At 38.4% G+C, this 24,389-nt stretch overlaps 1 pseudogene; it reads right to left on the reverse strand.

Moving 5' to 3' along the window:
- Positions 1–204: 204 nt before the first annotated feature.
- On the reverse strand, positions 205–13,043 carry LOC149023690 (autophagy-related protein 2-like; annotated as a pseudogene).
- Positions 13,044–24,389: the final 11,346 nt, after the last annotated feature.

Here is a 24,389-nt window from a genome sequence, read left to right on the forward strand (position 1 = left end):
GTCAATTTGTCCTCACTGTCCATCTGTACAGAATAAACAAATGCAGGGTTTAAGTTTCGTTGATTGTCTAAGTATAGCATCAAGCTCCCGGCATCCCCATATGCCAAATCACGCTGCCGTTTGTTATTCAAATAGTTTTGCAAATCTTTCTTTGTGAAGCCAAGATTTTCATTGCCCCCGCTTGCAAACCCATCAAATTAAATGTCATTCTTGTTCCCATTCCGTTTCATCAGCCATTGCTATTTCCGTGGCTTGGGTACTTGATATTGCACGCTGGGAGCGCATCAAATGTGCAGCTTCTTCAACATGAAGAACATGGTTGTGTTCATCCACAAATTTGTCAACTACTAATCGTCCTTCATGATCTCTTTTTACAATCATCCTTGCTAAACAGCCTGTTCTAGTTTCAGGACGATGTTGTTTCCCTTTCCCCTCTCTTTCTATTCGGTATCCTTCTTTACTACACAAGAAACAGCGTTGCACGATGACACTCTTATCTGTCGTGCTCCTGTGTAAATAACTCTTCCGAACACTGAACCCACTCATGCGCCCATACTTATTATAACAGTCATACGCTTCATCAAATGATTTAAATTCCATGCCTAATCGAGGTGTCACATTGTCATCCATTGTTTGATGAAACTTTCATAGTAAACCACAAGTACACATTAATAAAAGTTAGGAATGGCCCGAAGATTTAAGATTCATAAACAACAAAGATGAAGCCTTAAGGTACAATATGACATGACAACTTCCGGGAACACAAATTTCTCGATGCATAAAACTTATAAGTAATTAAGTCGATGAGACAACGGTGCAATTTAAAATCGTATCACAAATTGATTTAATAAACTGAATAACAACGACTTACACGGGTACATATGGACCCAAAACCAGGAAAATATAGAAGTCATTCGCTTTCATATGTAATGTGCACAATAAATATGGAAATGCATGAGAATTATAAATATCAAATTATCTAATATGAGAAATTTCCTTTATAATGGTAGCTCAGCTACAATATAACCATTTAACCATGATATAGTAGTAGACAAAATTGGGTTGTAGAAAGAGTAAAAGTAGAATAACCGGGTCTGAGATATGTTGAACACAAAATCCAAATAGATGTATAAACAATCCTACTGATACAATTTACGGTCATACAAAGAATTAAAACACTGTACAAAATGGTCATACAAACAATTCCCACAGAACATATATATAAATTGTTGGTCATGACGAGATTTGCAGGGAAGTATAACATACCAATAATGGTCGAGAATAAGATGCTGGACGGAAATACAACTAGGTGCAAGCGTATATGTGTATTCAACATCAATAAAATAGGATACACATATATAAAATTCAATCAAATAACAAACCATATCATTTTGTTCAATGTTAACTAAACGAAGTGATGTTTAAACTAATACATGCAACATCAACTTGGTCTACTTACATTATCTACGAAAAAAAAACCTAAATTAATCTTCTTAATCCTTAAACCAAATATATATATATATATATATAGTAGAGTATCAGAAATCACATCATATATTATTGTCCAGCAAAATCATTTCATGTGAATAGACGAAGTGAAAAAGTTGGGCATGTTGTGGACCAACGAATCAATGGATATTTGAAGTTTCATGGGTCACATTTCATAATATGTGGATTAAAGACAAATATAAATATGAGCAGCATAAATAGTGGCGTTTGTTATTCAAATATCACAACGAAGCCACTCTCTATACCAAATAACGGAAACAAAATGATCGGACTCACCAGCTGCAATTTGAATGAGGTAAACGCCACCACCGAGTTGTTACGGTCTTGCTCTGCTTCAAAGCAGAGGCTCAAATGGAGTTACGTTAAGATTTTAGTGGTACTTGAATAATATTGTGGGAGAAACGTGAGAGCAGGTGATACTATCTACGATTTTGTTGTGTAAAACTTTCTTCCAAATCCGGAGTGACACACGAATAACCACCCATTGCATTCACTTCTCTTTTTGCTTCAACGAATACAAGTTTACCCAGATAACCAAAACCGGTGCTTCAATCGATTCCGGAGAGCAAATGGAAAATCACTAATGTGCTTATACGAGACGAGAGAAGAAAATTTTCATTATCCGAAACCAAGACCAAAAATTGCAATTTTGCTTCGAGGTGACAAGCGACAAGTAATGGCTCCCAGTTGGCGCCATTTTTTGTTCACATCATTGTAATAGTGGCTTACCATGGTTAGTGAAACCCAATCAAATTGATCGAATCACCGTCGGCCGATCTGATGAGGGTAAAAAGAGAGCAGGGCTGGACTAAATTTGGGCTCAATAGAGTCACGAGTATGTGGACACATGAACAATTTGATTCGGGATTCATATGGGCCCGGGCCTAGCCCATATTTACAACAAATAAATAGCTCATTTAATGTTTCCTTCTCCATTTGAATTATCAAGTTCAATCGTATCCTCTCTCTCACCAAAGTTGCACGATTTCAGCCCTAGAAGCGGCAACGAGGAGGCTAAGAGAAATATTCCCGGTTACCATATACAAGGAGAAGAAGAATGGTGTTAAGGTTATGAAGAAGGGGTCGGAACGTTTTAGAGCAAACGTTCCAGGTATCTGGTGTTAAGGTTATGAAGAAGAATAAACGCTCTCCACGGTTTCCAGTTCGACTCTTCCATCTTTCCTTGCAGTTCTTACTTCCAGCTATTCCGTGTCTCACTTGTTAAGAATATTTTGTTCGGTTAACGGGTAAGATTTACCTTATCAATCCACATGTTTATCGAGAATTTACGGAATGTTAACCTAAATTATTTTGGGTGTTGTTCAGGTAAATGGAATCGGGTGTATGGGAATTGCTTTGTAAAATAGCATGTTTTATTAAGTACCACCACCAGCATAGTTGTACATAGCATTCTTTAATTCCCATTACTTTTTAATTGATTACAAAGTTAATCAGTATGAACCAAAGTCAGGTAGGTTTAAAATTTGTAAAAAAACTGTTTTTGTTCTGGATGAATTTTATAGTAATAATAATAATAATAAAATTACTAATAATTATAAACCAGTTCACTCATGCCCGTCATGGTTGTTCTTAAACTTCCCCTTGTTGGTTTAGTATTTATGTTCTTCGTACATAGTTGAAGTGGATTTCGGGGTAAATGAGGCGGGACCAAAAATTAAATGCTTCAATAGAGGCCAATCTAGCATATCACATTCAATGAGGGTTCAAGTTGTTGTGTAATTTATCTCAAACAATTACTTGGAATTCACTTCTCCTGATACCTGTGATTATGAGTCTACCAATATCAGAGCCAATCACATCCACTTTTGGTACAAACAATCTTCCCTTACTTTCCGTTGTGAATCTGTATGCTTTTTGAATAATGTAAACCAACTCCCGTTGCATTTGGTTTCGAGCTTCTTACTATCTGTAACAATTCACACTGGGTTTACTCGCAATATCTACGTATATGTGTACTTGAAAGTCTGCGTTTAAAATAATACATTGTCTTCGCAAAGGGGCAACATTTGTATAGGTCTATATAAAACTCAATAACTAATGTGTTTTCAAATATTCATTTTGCTGCAGTTCAGTGATACGAAACAGCGGAATGGGTGGATGCTATTGTGAAGATGGGTCATCTACAAGTATGGAGCAACCAACTCCATTATGCTATTGCGGGCAAGGGAGGATGTTGCTCCTCACTTCACATACAAAAAAAAATCCAGGTCGGAGATTTTATAGGTGCCCAAATGGTGTAAAGCATCCATTTTCTTTTATTTGGGTAGATCAGATGTGTGGCAGTGAAGCAGCAACGTATGTACATTCTACAGCTTCAACGTCTTACGAAAGTGTGAATAGTCGAGGACATGAGGTGAGATTGCCACCAAAATTTGACGACCGACGTCGCAATCCGATGAATTTGGATGCTGCAAGGCGAACCCTTAATCATCAACGGCAAAATCAAAGACTGTTGGACAAAATTACATTGGAACATCTTGTAATTTTGTTCTTATGTGTTTGGCTATTCTTACTTTCTTGTTATGTACTTTATTCAAGAAACATTTAACCCCCGTACGTTCAATGTCACTACTGTAACATATACGGTAGGACAATAGTAAACTGGATGGGTAGTTCAGTACTTTATTTCAAAAAAATGTACTCTATCTATGTCAAACACTTATCACAATGTATTTGTAGGGTTGGAAGTAGTTGTCAAAACAAGTTCACCTCTAATGTATGATATTGTACCGAATCAATTATATAATACGTTGATATATATTGTCCATATGAGAGTTAAGCGGTGATGAAACACATAATTCAACCCATATATGGTTTAAATTTTTTAAATTATTGATTCCCTTTTATTAGTGTTACATCGTGGCTTTAAACATTCTTTGTAAGTCTTCAATTTATAATTTCAGTGACTATAACAGTGTGATGGAACATATTAATTTGACTACGAACCCAAATCAATTCACCGCCGTTTTGTTATGTGAACACATACCAAAGGGAATGATTCTCTTTTAAACGGCGAGCAACCCGTTTCGTGCTGCGGGAACACGAGAGAGCAAATGGGCCGATTCCCTTTTAAGGGGAACCAGCCCGTTTCGTATGTGAACACGAGAGAGCAAATGGGGCGTTCCCTTTTAAAGGGAACCAGCCCGTGTCGTCGATGAACACGAAGCGAACGGGCCAGTTCCCTTTTAAAGGGAACCAGCCCGTTTCGTCTGGGAACACAGAGAGCAAATGGGCCGATTCCCTTTTAAGGGGAACCAGCCCGTTTCGTATGTGAACACGAGAGAGCAAATGGGGCGAGTCCCTTTTAAAGGGAACCAGCCCGTTTCGTGTCGTGAACACGAGAGGCAAACGGGCCGTTCCCTTTAAAGGGAACCAGCCCGTTTCGTTGAGGAACACAGAGAGCAAATGGGCGATTCCCTTTAAGGGAACCAGCCCGTTCGTATGTGAACACGAGAGCAAATGGGCCGATTCCCTTTTAAAGGGAACCAGCCCCGTATGATGAACACGAGGCGAAGCGGGCCAGTTCCCTTTTAAAGGGAACCAGCCCCGTTCGTGCTGGGAACACGAGAGAGCAAATGGGCCGATTCCCTTTTAAGGGGAACCAGCCCGTTTCGTATGTGACACGAGAGAGCAAATGGGCCGTTCCCTTTAAAGGGAACCAGCCCGTTCGTCGATGAACACGAGAGAGCAAATGGGCCGATTCCCTTTTAAAGGGAACCAGCCCGTTCGTCGATGAACACGAGAGAGAGCAAATGGGCCGATTCCCTTTTAAAGGGAACCAGCCCGTTTCGTCGATGAACACAGAGGCAAATGGGCCGATTCCTTTTAAAGGGAACCAGCCCGTTTACATCGATGAACACGAGAGAGCAAATGGGCCGATTCCCTTTTAAAGGGAACCAGCCCGTTTCGTCTGTGAACACGAGAGCAAATGGGCGATTCCCTTTTAAAGGGAACCAGCCCGTTTCGTCTGATGAACACAGAGAGCAAATGGGCCGATTCCCTTTTAAAGGGAACCAGCCCCCGTTTCGTCGATGAACACGAGAGACCAAATGGGCCGATTCCCTTTTAAAGGGAACCAGCCCGCCCGTTTCGTGCTGATGAACACAGAGAGCAAATGGGCCGATTCCCTTTTAAAGGGAACCAGCCCGTTTCGTCTGATGAACACAGAGAGCAAATGGGCCGATTCCCTTTTAAAGGGAACCAGCCCGTTTCGTCTGTGAACACGGGAGAGCAAATGGGCCGATTCCCTTTAAAAGGGAACCAGCCCGTTTCGTCATCGTGAACACGAGAGAGCAAATGGGCGATTCCCTTTAAAAGGGAACCATCCCGTTCGTCTGGTGAACACGAGAGAGCAAATGGGCCAATTCCCTTTTAAAGGGAACCAGCCCGTTTCGTCTGTGAACACAGAGAGCAAATGGGCCGATTCCCTTTTAAAGGGAACCAGCCCGTTTCGTCTGTGAACACAGAGAGCAAATGGGCCAATTCCCTTTTAAAAGGGAACCAGCCCGTTTCGTGCTGTGAACCACGAGAGACCAAATGGGCCGATTCCGTTTAAAAGGGAACCAGCCCGTTTCGTGCTGTGAACACGAGAGAGCAAATGGGCCGATTCAACATTTAAAAGGGAACCAACCCGCTTCGTTTGTCAACACGAGAGAGAAAATACGTTGGCGAACTTTAAAAGGGAACCAAGTACTTTCTTCATGAGAACACATACACCAATGGGGTTGGTTCCCATTTCATCCGGAGATCAAAAAGTATCAAATTCCTTGTTACGAAAAAATAAAAAGGGAACTAGCACATTTTCACGTTCATACAAAAGAAAAAATAACACTTTCAATAGGCGAAAATGCCGTTCACATATGAATGTATGCTTTATTTGCATTGTAACAAAAATGCGTGAACCTGTCGGTGCGGCAAGATATTCAATTCACTTGTTAACAAAGAAATTAACCGATCGGACAATGTAGTCAAATACTAATGTGAATGTGTTGTTTCATCTAAGTCCATGTAAGAGAATTTATTTACATTAACTCCGGGGATATAAAAGAAAAGAATCCAGTCAGTGAGAAGGTTTAGTGAACATATTAAAATGGATCCTAGATCAACTCAGAGGGGTAACAACGAATTGCACACATAGAAGAATCAGCTGTGGTGCCTTTCATGGGGTGGTGATTCAACGTGGTGTTGTATCTGGCCACAGAGTGCAACACAAGTGCTGATCAAATATCCACAAGACAAATATTGAACCACATAAGGTTTTCCATGGAGGTTCAACTTTCTCTCCTCTGTGTGTCACCATCAGATTCACCACCTATCATAGAGAAAGAAGGTAACCAGTACTAAATTGTTAGTACACGTAATGAATAGAAAAATCCAGTCAGTCTGAAACAGAATGTGTCCGTATTAAAGAAACGCCTGCAACAGCAGAAGAACATTCTCACCACAATATCAAAGAAGAACATAGTCACCCGGGCCGATTCCCTATTGGTAGCTGAACATGTGTTAGCAAAAATTGGATTTTATAAATTAGACATATTGGAAGTATCATAATTGTTTCACTATGGCATTGAACATAATGATTTCTTCTATATTTGATAATTAGGTTGCTTTTTAGTTCCTACTTCTTAATACCAGACCACGAAGGATGACAATATTGCATGGCAACAAGGATTCCTGATCAATGCAAGAAAACAAAAGACAATGTGTAACAACTATAATGAAGTCATTGTTGGAGGAAAGGCATGGTTGAAAGGGGTTGGTTCCCTTTAAAAATACGACATTTGACGATGTTGATCCTTGAATAAATATATTGGAGAAAATAAGTGATGCTCCTACTTATCACCCAAATAGTAGATATCATGGTTTACCGCTGAATTAAACAAACTTTGTGAATGATGAGACCAAAAGCGGCAAGTTTAATGCGATAGTGCGATGAATAAGCTCAACCAATTGAAATAGCAAGAAAAGGGCAAAAAGGCCAACAATCACAATAACCGTTTGGATATTTGAAGATGGGGATAATACAATCCTAAAGCTGTAAGTTTGTAAGTCAAATAATGACACTAATGTGAGGAATGGATATTGGAACTCCAAATATAGACAACAAATACTAGTCATAATACCAATGATTCAATATTCTCAAGCGGTAGGTGCCGGACAATTAGTAGACTGTACAATGAAAAAGAAACATATAAAACCACCTGGAAATAAGGAAGCAATGCCTCTTCTACGATAGCACTCCCACCAAGTGACTGGTCTTCTCTGGAGGCATTTTTGACTCATCAAAATCCGAGCCACATTTGGAGGCTGGTCTATTGATGATCCTTTAACCCCAAAGAAGATGATTAGAAAATCAAGTTGATCTTCATGAAGATGCACTAGCATAGGAAGGAATGCGATGGTTAACCTGGATCGAAAAACCAAAACATAGCCATGCTTGGAAACTTATAATCAGTTCAGCATCTCTTTGGACAACGAGGTTGGAATCTATATTGTACATCCAAAACTATTGTCATGGTTTTCACTAGGTCATATGGTACTCTATTATTGTTGTAAATGGAATCTGAAATCCAATTACACTAGCACATTAAGGCCAAAAGTTGAAGGTCATAAATCACTACTCTTAATCTAGGGCCTTCTAGGATCAAGATTCCAATTAAAATGCTTCAGGTGTTTTAATGATGCAAAACACAAAACAAGTTCAATTCGAAATAGCCATTCTTGTAAACAAGAATCCAATACCAATTCAAGCCATTATTGCACAACTGATTATCTTTCATATGCCAACTACCCCAATGAGGAACATTTAAGTATCTAAGCAAAAGATTTGAAGTAGAGGCTTTCAAGAGAAAACCTACAAAGTTAAGAGCCGCCCAAGATTGATTTTTATATGACATAATGCATTGAAAAATGTATTTAACCATATTAGTAATTGAGATGATGCCTCCAAGGTTCCAATGATGCAAAGTATTTATTATACCGTTTTTATAAAAGGACAAATCAAAAGGACCCCAAAAAAAAATTAAACCTCACAAGCAGTTGTGAAAGGGATCATGGCCAAAATGGTATTTTGTTTTACGGTTAATGTTATTTACGTCTGTGTTTTCTTCTACGGTCAAACAATTGACTTTTTATGTTACATTTGGCGGGGCTAGGAGTAGAACCAAGGCTAGGGATAGGGACGGGGCAACCTTTGTCCCGGCACTGGCCTAATCAAAGAATATCGGGCGAGTTTGGGCTTGCTTGGCTCGTCTGGGTTCGGGAACAAAGACAAGAATTTTAGGCCTTGAGTCAAGGCCGAGGCTGGAATGGGCTTTTAGCTAAGAGCATTTGGGGCTGGATTGGGTTTTAAAAAGCCGGACCAGCTGTCCTGTTGCAGCCCCATATTCATGTTTTTATCATTACTTAAAACCCGGAACCGCTGGTAAATGCCTCAAAAATTGCACTTTACGAGATGAAATTTTAAATTAAATATATCCGGCATCAAAGAGGTTAAAAGCTAAGTTGAGAGCGAGAGAATAAACGAAAAATCTAAATCCGAACATACCGGTACTCCTCAACGGGAGTAGAAGGATGCTGTATGGATTCCAAATCCAACTTTGAAAGCTTTGGCGAGAGGACTCTCTAGGGTGATCCTTTGAATGATAATCTCCTAAAACCTTCAACATTAAAAGGATAAGCATTATTCAAATGTCTGAATCCTATAAATGAGAGTGTCAGTATAAATTAAACTTCAAGCATAAAATGTCATAGAGCTATACCAACTTCCAGGGTGCTCTCTTCTTGCTATCAAGAAGATGAAAATCCTGAGGCGAAAGAGAAAGTTTTGACATGCATATTTCACCATCAGGAAACATATCATACCGAAGATCCATCTTACATAATTCAAGCTCTAAACAAACAGTAGCATCTCTGCCACTTGTATTCATGGTGCTTGTGGTAAGCAGTGCACTCCTCCCTGAGTCATCCCAGTCAGTCCCATCATACATTCGCCACCTCATGCCAATATTCTTGAGAAGTAGTCTTCCCTTTGCCTTGGAGATTCCACCAGAACTTGTAGATGGAACCTCACTTTCTAAGAACTGGAATTCTTCAGGATGGTCACCTACATGTGAAATATGGTTTTCTAAAATTATCAGTGAGGTATCCTGATACCATCCACTACTTCCATTTCCACCTTGGGCCACCTTTGCTTGATTTGTATCCGGCATTACGAGGCAAGGACTGGTTGGTTGCGAGATAACTACGATGGAGGGCATGATTCGGATAAGTAATAGCCTTCTCTAAATTCTGGAAAACCCTCACCATGTAGGGATGATGCATGAGGGATTCCCACCCCTCGTCCTGACATTGATTCATTAAAAGATAAACTATGTGAAAAAGCTCCAGCATGACACATATGTAAATCATCTCCAACCGAGCGCTCCATCAAGGGAAAAACAGAATTGGGATCCACGGGTATTACATGTGCTTGAACTGATCTTGTCAACATGAAATGCATCCTCACATATCTCATCCATCGGACCCACCACGGAACCACGGTTTGAGTCTAGACTTGAAGCATGGTTTCCGGGGAGGTGATGAGGCAGACGCGCCTTCGAGAGATTATTGTCTCGAGAAATCAAATCATCCCTATCAAGTGCCTGCTGAACATCATTCCACCTAGACGCAAATGCACAGCCGATTCATCCACATCGGGTGCAAAAAGGTGCTGCGGTTGAGCAACCAAATGAAGAAGACCAGATGTTGTATCATGGCAAGTCTCCAAGTTAATATGAGATTCAGAACATTCTACTTCCCATAAGAGGCCATTCTTACGGTTTGTTCTCAACATTGCTTCTACAAGTGCCTCCCTAGCCACTTTAACATAACCCATCTTGCGAAGATGTTCCACACTGTAGGTACTTTTAGCATTCTTGGATCCAGATAATGCACAAAGAAGAAGCCCTAGATCTTGCACCCTTATTTTGTAATCCTTTGTCTATAGAATTTGACGTAGTTTGATTAGAAATATTCAATGAAGCGGCAGCCAACGGACATGCCACATACGGTTGTCCGACTCTTCACCGGTCACCAAATTTTTTATGTAGGGCTCGTAACTCAAAGCGGCATCCACCAAGTTAAAGGCAAAAGTCACTTCATAAGGTGAATCATCCACAGCTGATTCCTTGTTTGAGTTCTTGCTCTGTGTCATCGGAAGGTAAGCTGAAAAACTAGGTTATTGAATTCAACCAATCCAAGCGACCACCTGGTGCACCTATTGTACCGCTTCGATGGTTATAGGCGTAATACATTGGAAACTCCCGGGGGTCCCGAAGTGCACAACAGCGGTGCCAGCAGAACCAGCAGATAATACATTGGCACCTTCACCATCACCACGGCCAATTGTAGAGTTGCTACAAGAGATTAGCGAAGCTCCTTAGATGGACCTCCCGTGATTGAACCCCAAAGTCCACATTCGCCATGGCCCAACCAAACAAAATTTAGCATCACTAATCCCTCCAATATTTGCAGCAGATAATAACTCAAACTTCTGTACTTTCAACTTCAAACTATAACGGGAGCACGGAAGTTCCGTCTGCAAGGAAGATTTTATATCCTCCACCTTATCTTATCCACATCAATCGGTATTTCGAATGATTCACATTCAGCAAGGATCGACAATTGTTACTGCTTCTCTCCTTGGATTGTCACATGGAGCAAGACTTTGTTATCACTAGCCATGAATGTTAAACCATCTAAAAATCGACTAAGAAGGCAATGTATATCCTTATCCCGAGAATTGTTAAGGTGGATTGAAACAGAAATAAGATGGAAATGCGGGAAAAATGCGAGCTCAAAATCATCTCTTGTCGTGTATGAGAATGTGTATTCTCCACATCCTTCATAGTGGTTCTGAGATGCAAATTCAGAACCATAATCCATCACCTTATTTCGACTCTTTGAACACTGGGCGTAGCTAAGGACTGACCCTTCTTCGCCATCCAAGGACCGATATGCAGGACCCTCTCTGAAGACATAGTAACGCCGGGATAACGACCTCTCCTGCTAATTCTTGAGAAAAACTTATGGGCGAGAGAAAGCATGCTTACGGATGAGTGAGTCATTGCCAATAGGAACTTTACAAGAATTAATGAAATAAAGAAAAATATTCCCAAACTCCAAATGGATGGAACCGGAAGCCCCGGCAGACTAATCGCCTTTTGAGTGCCATCTTGAATTTTTTCCTTTGTCATTGGTGTCTGGAAGTCAATTGCAATTAAGCCGATCCCGGGAAGTATAGCATCCGAAATTAAGAAAATTGCAATTATTACCTGCAACTATTATTTAATAAGGAAAAGTGGATAGATAAATTCTTGTGAGCACAACAATTACCTGCAATATGAGAGCCGCATCTCCACATTTTGCATTTAGATAGTGTAAACTTTTGTCATCACATTCATGCTTTTGCTCTTCATCATGAAAGGAAAGTACAAGAGAAATCCCATTAACGAGTTGCCTTTAGGTTTGTCTCGACATGCTTCGATCTGCACATGTATATGATAATAAAATAGATAAAGAAATAAATACGCATGGGTTACCCCAGAACAATAATCAAGTGTCACATGTTAAGAACACAGGGACCTCAGGACATAAGATGACAGTGTGGATACCGATATTAGAATGTTGATCAAGAACATACCGGTGGGAATTTGCAATGATCCGAAGCAAAGGATGCTGGATGCAAGGTGGTTATTGCGCTCAAAAGCAGAACATGTCAAGTTCCATATACCTTTGTTGGCCAATCTTGGTCGAGAATTCCTCATTCCATCAAAGCATTCAAAAAATTGATCTATCTTGCAAATATGAGAAAGGCATAATAACCTCGTTAATAACTCCTCACTTGAGGTTATGCTAAACTACCCTTGACTAATACATAAACTACCCTTGACTAGGACTCAGACACTACAACTACTTGATGTATCTTCATGGTAAAATCTAACTTTCTCTTTGGGGTTTGCAAACTAGTCTCAGTTAGGCAGATGGACATTTGCAATTTTCTTTCAAATAATTAAGAGTAACTAAACATATTCAGCTCTAAGGCATATCTACTTAATCACATCATACAAATGGACATTGTTATTTAAATTAAACTTTATAAGAGCGAAGGCTGCTAATAAGTTCCTTGCAAATAACATTACCTTATCCTTTTATGATTTGAGGAACTCAATCATTCAGCAAGCTATTTAAAGATTCAGCAAGCTATATAAAGAATCAGAAGAACCATCTGAGTGATCCGATAAATCCGAAAGCTGCAAGTCTTTTGCAATTTGATCTACGCGCCGACGGATATACCGTACATCACCCACGAGGATAGCAAATTCTCTCTCAAATCTTGACAATCTAGCTCCATCCGGCTGATCAACACCCTCACCAACCGGTGCTCCTACATTGCACCCTCTGCTCCTACATCTCCCAATAGTATTCCAAACCGAAAATTCTTGGCGAGATATTTTTGCATCTTTCTTCTTCATCTTCTTCTTCTTCTTCTTCTTCCCCACTTCAGAATCCACCACGTGAGATGAATATGATAATGCTCAAAAATGTGTGTCGCAGATTTGCCATAGGGGAGAGCCCGATTAGGTGCCAATCTAGCGTCTTTGCATCATTTTCATAATGATGTACGGTAGGTTCAACTTGTTACCTGTATGCACACAATAGGTGACATAAGCTTCAAATGAATTTAAGGTGTCATGGTGACCCGCTGAGGTACAACATTGTGTTGCACAATGTATGCAATGGCGTGCGGAAGTGGTTTCAGCTGCCTCAACTTCACATGCCTCGTGTCACCCGTATAATTCAGCATTATATCCCTATATGTCACATCCACATTAATCAAGTCATCGAACTTCTTCTTAGGCTCCCAGAATACTTTTGCACCTTCATTTGAGATTTGTAGAATCTCAGCTAACTTACAAATATCAAACTTTATTTGCACCCCTTTAACTTTGCTTATGGCTCCAATCTCTTCCCCAACTCCTTGGACAATCAAATTCTTATAAAACTCTTTCACCAAGTCCTCATAACACTTGGTATTTACCTCAAGTATTTTTTCCCAACCGATCTCTCTAAATCTGGCTGCTAAACCTACGACCTCGAAAGAAGGAATGTCCACTTCCCTTCCTTCGGCTATAGCTTGCTTATTTAATCTTTCGGGATTGCATTGGGGATCATCATCATTGAACCAGCCCCTTTCTTCATCACCTTCTACCACCGATTTCCCCTTATCCTTTGCCATAGCCTTCCGCTTTGATGGCACATGCTTTCCGATTCTTTGCCATCTTACGGCCCATATACTACTCCAACTCTAATTGCTGCACATATCAAAAAACATATTGGATAATCAACATTTAACACAAATTAAAGTAAACTATAACAAATTTAACATGCAGCCCTAAACTGTAAAATAATAAACAAAAGGGTCCAACCAAATTTAACACAAATTTAACATGCAGCCCTAAACCGTAAAATAAAAAACTAAATGATAGATGCTGTGGCTAATCACATTCAACATGCAAATCCAAACTAATTGGCAGCATAAAACTTCATCAATAATACCAACTCAAACTAATTGGCAAAGCATAAAACTTCATCAAGCTGCAATAGATCTTGTCTCTAAGGAAAAGACTGTTATGCTAGTCATGCACAAGTGTTATTGACATACTTTTAGAAAGGAAATGTGCCACTAACCACACCTATCAAACAAGCTGACCCGAGGGTAAACTTGTTCAAGACAAGACTTACAATAAATAGATAAACAAATTGCACCAATTAAACCCACTTGAAGAAGGAGACAAATGACAACCCGGATACACCCAGGTGACCCTTCATTATACAAGGTCACCGTTCAAAATAGCAGCTCGAAAAATTTAAACTAACCATTCTCTCTACAGGATTTACCAATTGAAATGAGAACCATTAAGACACTCTAAAAGTTTACCCAAATGCATCAATTTTATGCAAGATACGAAAAGGTGCTAGTGTAATTGGATTTCGGATTCCATTTACAACAATAATAGAGTACCATATGACCTAGTGAAAACCATGACAATAGTTTTGGATGTACAATATAGATTCCAACCTCGTTGTCCGAGTAGACGATGAGCCGATTATAAGTTTCCGAAGCATGGCTATGTTTTGGTTTTTCGATCCAGGTTAACCATTGCATTCCTTCCTATGCTAGTGCATCTTCATGAAGATCAACTTGATTTTCTAATCAACTTCTTTGGGGGTAAAGGATCATCAACTTCTTTGGGGGTAAAGGATCATCAACGGACCGGTCTCCAAATGTGGCTCGGGATTTTGATGAGTCAAAAATGCCTCGGAAGCAGAAGAGGCATTGCTTCCTTATTTCCAGGTGGTTTTATATGTTTCTTTTTCATTGTACAGTCTACTAATTGTCCGCACCTACTACTAATCATTGGTATTATGACTAGTATTTGTTGTCTATATTTGGAGTTCCAATATCCATTCCACACATTAGTGTCATTATTTGACTTACAAACTTACAGTTACCTTCACCCTTTCGCATTGATCTATACTTACATTTGAATGCTAAAAGAACAACAACATTAAACCCCTCCACAACCCCACAAAAAGGTAAAACAACAAATACTAAAGAAAACCGACCAAATCAAGTTATTACAGAGCATTTTTCATCTTTAAGCAACGACCAAATCGGGGTTTCGACCACATCAAGTAACGAGCATTTTTCATCTTTAAGCAACGACCAAATCGGGGTTTCGACCACATCATCGGGAATTTCCATGGTAAGGGTTTTATGAGTTGGTTATTACCTTTTTGAAAGAAGAATCGCGAGAGACGAGAGAGGAGACGAGACAATACGACCGAATCTGAAATCGATTTCTCTAAATCGAGATGGAGCATCGCTTCTTCTTCTTCTCCTCCTTCTTCTTCTTCTTCTCCTTCTTCTTCTCCTCTGCTTCTTCTACTTCTCCGCTGCTTCTTCTTCTTCTCCGCTGCTTCTTCTTCCTCTTCGAACTCAACTAACGATGCTTCAAGCTAAACAGAAATCGTTGCGATGAACACCGCTGCTTCTTCTTCCTCTGCGATGAACACCGCTGCTTCTTCTTCCTCTTCTTCCTCTTCTTCCTCTTCTTCTTCTTCTCTCTTCTGCTTCTCTGCGATTTTGTAACTTCGAGATCAGCCTTCAAGCTAAACGAAATCGCGATGAACACGCACGCTTCTTCTTCCTCTGCGATGAACACCGCTGCTTCTTCTTCCTCTTCTTCCTCTTCTTCTTCTTCTCTCTGCTGCGATTTCGTTGTAACTTGAGATCAGCCTTCAAGCAAAGCAATGAAATGAAAATGAAATGGGCGGGTTGGTTTTTAGCTTCTTACGATTTTGAACTGGTTGTATATACGGTTACTGTACAACCGTATATACGTATAGGCTGGTAGTATGGAATACACGTTTATTTACATTTACTATACCCAGTCGAACCGCTCAGATGGACCGGTTGGTTTGCATCAGACCGAACCGAACTCATAAAACCCTGTTCACACGGTAAACGTAAAGGGGTAAACGCGGATTTTTGGATTATTTAATTAGAAGGATCACTCCCCCTTTTGCTTCCTCTGCTCGGATGAAAGTGGTTCAACTCATTGATGAACGATCCCATTCATGAAATAGGTATATTTTGCAGCAGTGGTGGCCACCAAATATTATTAAAAAATATATATTTGCAACTCTTTTACCACTTTCAGCCCAAGAGGACTGATTTATTTGATATTGGACATCGTCAGGGAGGTTTTAGTTCGTTTAGCTTACAGGTTGGCTCTGAACAACAATCACATGTATTCCATTTCGGCTACATTGTGGAAAATGTTGTGGAAAGTTCCAATCTAACTGTGAGTCACCCACTTTCTATGGAAAGTACTTCATCAGAAACTCCCCACTCTTCTCTTTTAATACCAAGAGGGTGTTCATGTCCCAATGTCTGCCTTCACTGTGGAGAGCTGCAAACTTCACTAGATCACACATCTTTGTGCAGTTTTCTCTTGCAAAGATAGTCTGGGATGACTTACATTTTCCTATGATGACTACCAATGGGACAATTGTGGAGAAAGTCATCTAGTTAGTGACTCAATGGTTATTTGGTGATGCGCTGATGTGGCTATTGCCAACTTGATGACGTTATGGCTTTTGTGGAAAGTTTATAGTAGGTAAATCTATTTTAATACTAACACATCTCCTTCACAGGTTAAATTTCAAATTCATAAAGATCTACAAATCCATCGCCAGGCCCCAATACAATGTAGGTACACGATGTTAGAACTTCTTTGATTAAATGGGTGGCCTCAAAACCACCATATCTTAAGTTGACTGTTGATGGATCACTGTTTAAAGAAAGAATGGTAGGTGGTTATGGAGGAATTGCGAGGGGTCATTGGGGTCATATGTTGTTCTGTTTTGGTCCTAGAGCTGCTGCCCATGACATACTCATTGTTGAAGCGCTTGTGATGCGGCATGCTTTACTTTGGGCCATCGATTTTAATCTGACTATGGTGGAAGTTGAATCTAATAACCAAGCTCTCCTTGGCATCTTAAGGAAAAATCCAGATGAAGCACCTTGGAAGGTGTTCCAATCATAGTAGATATTATACGGTTGGTTTGAATCTATCTCCTTCAGTCATGTTCTTCAAGAGGTTAATATGGCTGCAGATGTCTTGGCAAAAGAAGGCTCTCTCACTCAAGATGCTTTTTTAACAATAAATTCCCCTCCCAAGCATCTTTGTTGGTTTATGTTGTTTGATATTTTATGTTTAGGTTGTAATCGTGCTTTTCTTTCTAAATAAAAGACTCTATTTCCTACAAAAAAGAAAAGTGATTTTTCCCCCCTTTCGATAACCAAAGAGGAGAAGGGGGGGGGGGGGGGAAGGAAGGGAAGGGAGAGAATGCAAAAGGGAATGGCAAACCCGAACAAGCCTAACATAAACTATACAAAGCAAACAAAATACAAAAAAAGAGTAGCGACCCAAAAAAAAAAAAAAAAAAAAAACAACACAAACAAAGATAACATAGCAAACAAGGGAAAAAACATAAGTTTTTCTACTCTTTTTCTTTTCCTTCATAGAAAGAAAAAAATTGTCGAATTTATTTTCTTTCTTCAAAGTGATGACAACTCTGGTAGATTGCTTGCTACTTTTGCGACTATGAAGTGGAGGTAAAGGGGTCTCTTAGTTTGAGGAACCTCCAAGCAAAAGATCACAAGAGACCTGTTGGGTTTGGGTGTGTTGTATTCTGTGAGTCCATGTAATTATGGTTTTAGTTGTATTTGCAATTGAAACAGGGTTTGGGTCGATTACTACTGTTTCAATTACTAATACTAGGGTAAAATTGTAATTACATTGGGATTAGGGTTTTAAGTTTTCCTATGAATAGTCTCTATGGGATAACCTAGAAGACACATAAGCAAAGGGTTTCTAATGTTTTGAGGGTTGTCCGCACTCCCTTTCATTGTAGATAACTCTCTTCTAGCTACCTGGGGTGTTTCCTCGGATAGCTTTATAAAAATTTAATGCTGACTCGAAAAGAAAACAAAAGAAAAGAAAGGAAAAAGCAATTTGATATCAGTCATTAAAATTATCATGTAGAGAATTCTTCCACGTGAAGAAAACCAAGAATCAACCCAAGTTGAATCTAACCTCTTGTGTTCTCTCTCTTCTCTATTCTGCTCGTTCTCATGGCGGCTTCTTTCTTCACACTTAGTCAATCCTACTGGTAACTCTCAATCATTTAATCGCCATAAAAAGAGTGAATCCAATGTTGAAGGTTTACCAATGCACTAGCCCTTCCCTTCAATCATTCAATCGCCATAATTGTATCGAAAGTACACTTGTTAGGTATAACATGAACAAATATTGCTTAAAACAATGATCATAGCACGTCTTGGTGCAGTGGACTAATCCAACACTAGAATTATAAAATAAAAAATAAAAAAAAATCAACTTAGAAGTTTAATAAAAGTAACTCTCTTTGTCTTCACTTCAATTGAAATCAACTCTTCTCCTTAATTTTTTTCTGGATGTTTCTCTATCAGTTGACTCTTGATTATGACAACTGTATTTGTTGGGGTAATTGTATTACAAATTCTTCAAAACACAAAAAATAAAATTGCAATACAATTGAGAGATGAAGATCCTTAGCCACTCCGGAGAGCTTGACGTTGCAACTGAACGAACCACCGAACAATGAGGTTGAGTCATACCTTGAGTGCTGTCTTTAAGGTAATTGATGCACCCTACTACCAAGGGTTCTTTGCACCACCACCTCCAAGATAAAGTAACCTCCAACTAGAAGATGAGGTAGTTCTTCTAGTCCCTTCAAGGAGCCAAAAGATAGAGCACAACACTTAGACAAATTCAAAGAAAAAAAATTAACTTTGTAACACAAATTATGCAAGTGTGAGGAGTGTCTCAATTACACACCACATGCAAGGAAATATTGGGTTTATATAGGCTCAAACCTCACCTTACACCCCTTAGGATTCTTAAGGCAATGAATTGGATTTAATCAATTCAATAACCTCAACCCCACTCATGGTAATGGCCATGAATGGTCATGAAGTTGAAATGAGAAAAGATGGTCAAGAGTTAGAATTGAAGTAAATTCCACATTTCCAGTAACCCCACCATACCACCACGATCAAGACCAATGATCAATGTCATAAAGAGCCTTATAACCAAGGTCATGAAGGGCCTCCTTTACTCATGATGTTTCATTACTACCCTTACCTCATGGGTCCCACACGCTAACAAAATAATTAAATAAAAGAAATGTAAAAAACTAAATTCTGAAACTTAATATAGATTTTTAATAAAAAACCTAACAGTATTATATAATCAACTCATTCTAGTTCTTTTTCTAACTAAAACTTACTAATTAGTTTATAAAACTTTTTTTTTCCCGACAAAAGTTTATAGAAGAAATTGATGTTAACAATTTTTATTTGTTATGTCATTGTTATTTATAGTATTAAAATACATTTTTATTAAAAGCTTAAAAGGAAAGTCAGGTTCTATATATATGACACATGGCAATTCAATTATAGTCAAATATTATCGCCATATAGTTCACATCATCGTCTAGTCATGATATATTTTAATGCCGACATGTATAGTCATATGATTGTAAACTCCGAAAAGATGGTGGAAGTCAACTAACAATTATGTTTGATAACAATTCAAAATTTAAAATATTTTCTATATATATATAGTATTTCATATAGTTGAGTTGAATTCAATAATCTATTTAAATTAATACCCATATATTTAAGGGTCTATCCCCATACCGTTTAGTGTATGGTAAAGCTTGTCACCTCCCAATTGAATTAGAGCATCGAGCTTTCTGGGCAATCAAGAAGTTCAATTTTGATCTTGACGATGCGGGTATCCATCGTCGTATCCAACTATCTGAGTTGGAGGAACTTAGAAATGAAGCCTATGAAAACTCAAAGATTTTCAAGGCTAAAACTAAAACCTTTCATGATAAGCATATTGTTAGGAAATCATTTTCTATTGGTGATAAGGTTTTGTTGTACAATACTCGGCTACATTTGTTCCCAGGAAAATTGCGAACTAGATGGGAAGGTCCATTTATTATTCACCGTGTTTTTAACCATGATACTGTGGAAATAATTGATCCTCATTCTAACCAAATTTTCAAAGTGAATGGTCAACGTTTAAAGCCTTTCCTTGAAATGCCAAGTGTTGATAGTGTAGAGATCATTGATCTCTATGAGTGTTTTTACACCGGTGATTGAGAAACTCCAAGGTATGCCCTCTTTTGCCTTGCCCTTATTCTTCTTTTCATCATGCATTGAGGACATTGCATTACTTAAGTGTGTGTGTGTGGGGGGGGGGGTATAGCTTCTTTGTAGATTTTAACTTTGACTTTTGGTTAGTATACATACTCTTTCAATTGCTACGATGTGTGAAATGAGCATGATTTTGGTACCCATCATGAACACATAAAAACCCTGTTGAGAGGAAGGTAACTTGTATATATGTTGAGATGAGATTTTCCTTAGAAAAATAAAAGGCCCTTAACTTAAGGCGTTGGACCATCTATGAGTTTTGTGGATCCTTGTTTCTTTAGCTAGAAGTTGAGATCAATATCGTGTATGACATGACTAAAAAAAAAAAAAAAGAGAAGTAGAAAGTAAAAGTTGAATTCATTGGAACTAGACAGAGCACTCCGAATCAGGAATCGAGGTGACTTGATCGAAATTCTTAGGAATGAGATTATTGAAAAGAACTCTCGCATCACTGTCTATGTGGGCATATGCTAAGCAAAGCTACAAAGTAACTTGGGTTTCAGGTGTTTGCTCCACCATGTCATTCAAGCCAACCGTAGTGGAGTAATGTAGAGTTCACTACTCAAAAGAAAAAAAAAAAAGAGAAATAAATACAAGTGTCATCAATGCCTTGGTAAAATTGTTTGGTCAAAAATACTTCAAAACCTTAGTCCTTGATCCCCTTACTTTATGAGTGGTTTTGCTTAAAGGAGAGGTGTATTTGAAAGATATAAGGAGAGACTTTGATTGAGATATATGTTAAGTCTCAAGAATCAATATGGGGTAATAAAGTTCAAGTTTGGGGGATCTTAAATCAATGGTGAGAAAAATTGTCATAGCTATTGATCTTGTATGAGTACTTACCAATGGTTAGAGTTGGAATTTGCAATGTTTTATTTTGAGCTAAAATTGGAATTTTGGATGTACATTCACTGCAAACATCCATGAGACAAAACTCGTCCTCTAGGGGTAACCTAGTGGTTTAAAGGCATGTTGCACATGCTAAGTGTAACCGTGATTCTTACGAAAGTGAGTTAGAATTTATTTTGTTGCACTAGTTTCTTACACCGCATTTGTATTTGTCTTTAATTTTTGCTTGAGGACAAGCTTAGTCTAAGTGTGGGGGAATCTGATGAGCACATTTATGTGTGAAATCTTAGGTCATAAAGCATGCATTTTATACACTTAGAGTGGAGTTACCTTGGGTTTTATGTTGTTTTTGCAGATTTTAGGACTTTTCAAGATTTAAGCAAATATTTGGAGTTTTGGGCTTGAATCATACAATTTTACACGTCAAGAAGTCCATTCAAATTCTCAAATGCGAAAATGGGCCTGATCTGGAGCATGATGGGCTAGAGATGTGTGATTATGGGTCAACTCCGAAATATTGAAGAGATAAAGAAGGCCAAATTTGATGTAGGGTTGAGATTGTAAATTATCAATCAAATCTACAGAGATATTATTGAGAGAGTCCAAATGGAGAAAAGAGTCCTTGCATACTTCAATATCTTATTTCCTATTTGGGATTTAATTAAAGAAAGAAATGGAGGAAAAATAATTATATTTAGAGAAGGAAGAGGCAAAAATCCCGTTTTTGAATGTCTCTGTCCAGTTTCGATCAAACCCTTCAACGAACAATCATCTGATGTCCGATCATGCTGATTTTTGGAGAAGAGCTTTATGACTACTTAAACCTCAAATCCAACGGTGGAATTATGCATATAATCTCTTTAAGTCGGCGCGATTAGTACGTCAAATCCCTAATTGGCTGAGTCAGATAGAAACCCTGAGTTTTATTCAAATTCAGTCGTGCCTCATATCTTATGTAAACTCTATAAAAGGAGAGTAGACTCCATCAAAGGAGAACGTGTCTTAGAGCTTAGTAGAAGCATTCTTTCTTCTCTCTTCAGTTTATTTAGGTTTTCTCTAGTTTTCTTTACTTGTATTTGTGAGATTTAAATTTTCTAGATTGAATGTTTAGGTTTAATTTTTTTATGTAATGCAATTCAAGTTCAAGTTTCAAGTTTTTAGATTCGTTTTTCTCTGGGTCTAGCAATTGTAGATTTAGATCATTCAAGATCTAGATCTGGTTGTTAGGGTTGGTTGAGATTTGAATCGTTTGTTCAATTCACAAGTAAGTAACATTCTTTATTAATCTTCTCTCCTCCCTCCATTCCCGCTTCTATCTACCCCTCCATATTCTTAATTTAGGATTTACTTTCAGCATTTATTTATTGTTCTCCCATCCCCTGGATCCTTAATCAAGAAATGCCTATAGTCGTGCCTCTCTTTGGTTAAGGTTTCCTTTTTACTTTCTGCAATTTACTTTCTATTATTTACTTTCTGCAATTTACTTTCAGCATTTATTTATCATTCTCCCTTCCTCTGGATCCTTGATCAGAGATGCCTATAGTAGTCCTCTTTTTGGTTAAGGCTTCCTTTTCCTTTTATTGCTTTGTGTATTGCTTTGTTATTTACTTTTTGCACTGTTTTTTTATTTTTCTTCTTTAATATCCATTCCCCCGATCGGTGGACTGTAAGCTACGGCAAAGGGTCCACGGTCAAAGTCATTATTATTATACTCCCCTTCCCTCGATCCAGAGCTGACACTCGGATCACTTCCCTTTTCCTTTTATTTTTATTGTTTGCATTTTTTTTTCCTGTCTTTTATTTATGCATTGATTGTGTTTGCTTTATTTTTTGTTTTAATTCGATTGCATTAGATGCATGGATTAGGATGATTTAGTTTAGTTAATTAGTTTAACAAAAATTGAATCATTCAACTCCCGCATTACTATTAAGAAGTTGAATTCTAAGTGGCATATCTCTTTGAGATCGACCCGTTAGCTACACGATACCATGCACTTGCGGTTACTTTTAAATTTCACAAATAGTGCTCATCAGAGATGAAGCCAAGAGAGAACAAAGACAAGCTATAATGATCTTGAAGAATCACACCATACATATGGGGCTATGGAACTTTCACAAATTCTCAAATCAAAAACCCCTTTTCAATTTGTTTATGGCTACATCATTGTTCTCATTGTTGCTTGAATTTGTAACTTTTTGAATTCAAATTCATTTCTTTACTCGAATAACAACAAATTCCTCAACGACTGAAATGTACTAACGTACGCCATCATAGATTGCCAAAAGAGTTCATTTAGGAATGAGCCAAGTGGTGCTAGATTGGAAGAGTGGAAAAGGCTTGGACGTTGTTTTATTAAAAACCGCTTAATATCGTATTTTGATTCTTTATCAATATTGGGGGAATTGTTAATTGTGGAAAAGAAGAATTCCATAAAAACTAGTCTTCAACTAGGGTTTGCTAAACAAGGGCTTAGAATCAGTTAGAATCAAGGATTTGGTTTTGTAAATTTGGAAAATATTAGATACTTAAATAAAAAAAGAAAGAGAGATGTACTTACACATTTATCCCTGCTAGTTTACTTAACACCGTCAAATCGTCTTCTGTACATGTGGCATCATCCCGACCGTTGCCTGCAGCCAATAGCCGCTACAGAAAATAAAAATCGCTCAAAGCTACATTGTGAACACTGCAATCGAGATGAACATACCAAGGATCGATGCTACATTTGCATCCTCATCTTCGACCATCTAGGAACAAAGGCACAGACAATAAAGTAGCTGCCCAAGCCTCTGCACCAGATTTGCATATTGTAGCATTGGGAAAAAATAGTCTTCAACTATAACAGTTTCTTGAGACACCTCTTCCTCTGAATCTAGAAACTTGGTATAATCATTTGGTAAAGTCTCTGCCGTTTATTGTACTTGTAAAAATTATTTTATAGTTGAATCTGGTGCAATTGACCATATGTGCAATGACTCTCAATGTTTACATGATATTAAGGATATGGATGGAATTTTGCTTCCTATCACTGTGACAAATGGATCAAAGGTTTCAATTCAAGGCTGCGACACAATGAACTTTTTTAATACTCCATCTAAAGTTTTATTTGTGCCATCCTCGTCATCAAATTTG

This window comes from Hakea prostrata, chromosome 2 (assembly GCF_041222555.1).
Source record: "Hakea prostrata isolate BN-2017 chromosome 2, UWA_Hpros_2, whole genome shotgun sequence".
Lineage (NCBI taxonomy): Eukaryota > Viridiplantae > Streptophyta > Magnoliopsida > Proteales > Proteaceae > Hakea > Hakea prostrata.